Genomic DNA, 606 nt, shown 5'->3' with positions numbered 1-606 from the left:
CGGGTTCAAGTGATTCTCTTGCCTCGGCCTCCCGAGTAGCTGGGATTACAGGCATGTGCCACCACACCTGGCTAATTTTTGTGCTTTTAGTAGAGATAGGTTTTCGCCATGTTGGCTGGTCTCCAACTCCTGACCTCAAGTGATCCACCCTCCTCAGCCTCCCAAAGTGCTGGGATTACAGGCGTGAGCCACCTCGCTCGGCCCGCGTGATCCGTTTTGAATTGCATTCTAAATGTAAAAAATAGCAGAAGTGGGTTTGATTCAGGGGACCCTCGGGAGCCAGTGAGGGTTCTTGAGCGAGAGAAGATACAGTGGGCAGGAAGAATCGGGTGAGTCGAGTCAAGTAGTCCACGACAGCCTCCCTCTCAGCCTCAGTCTCCCCCCACCGGCAAACAAACTAACGAGACCAGAAGACCTCTCAAGTCTGCTGTCATCAAATGAGGCCACATCCCTGGACGTTTGTCCCCATATTCCCTGGGCCTCTGGAGCAGACTCAGGTCAAACCCCAGCGCCTGCACAATGTGTGTGAGCCTGTGTGTCTCGCTGCTTTGATCTTAAGAGTGGGACTCAGCGGGATAGCGCCGAGAGCTCACTCGACCCCAAAAA

This window comes from Cebus imitator, unplaced genomic scaffold, assembly GCF_001604975.1.
Source record: "Cebus imitator isolate Cc_AM_T3 unplaced genomic scaffold, Cebus_imitator-1.0 Scaffold53, whole genome shotgun sequence".
NCBI lineage: Eukaryota > Metazoa > Chordata > Mammalia > Primates > Cebidae > Cebus > Cebus imitator.
The sequence above is the reverse complement of the archived record's forward strand: the minus strand, read 5'-3'. Positions refer to the sequence as shown.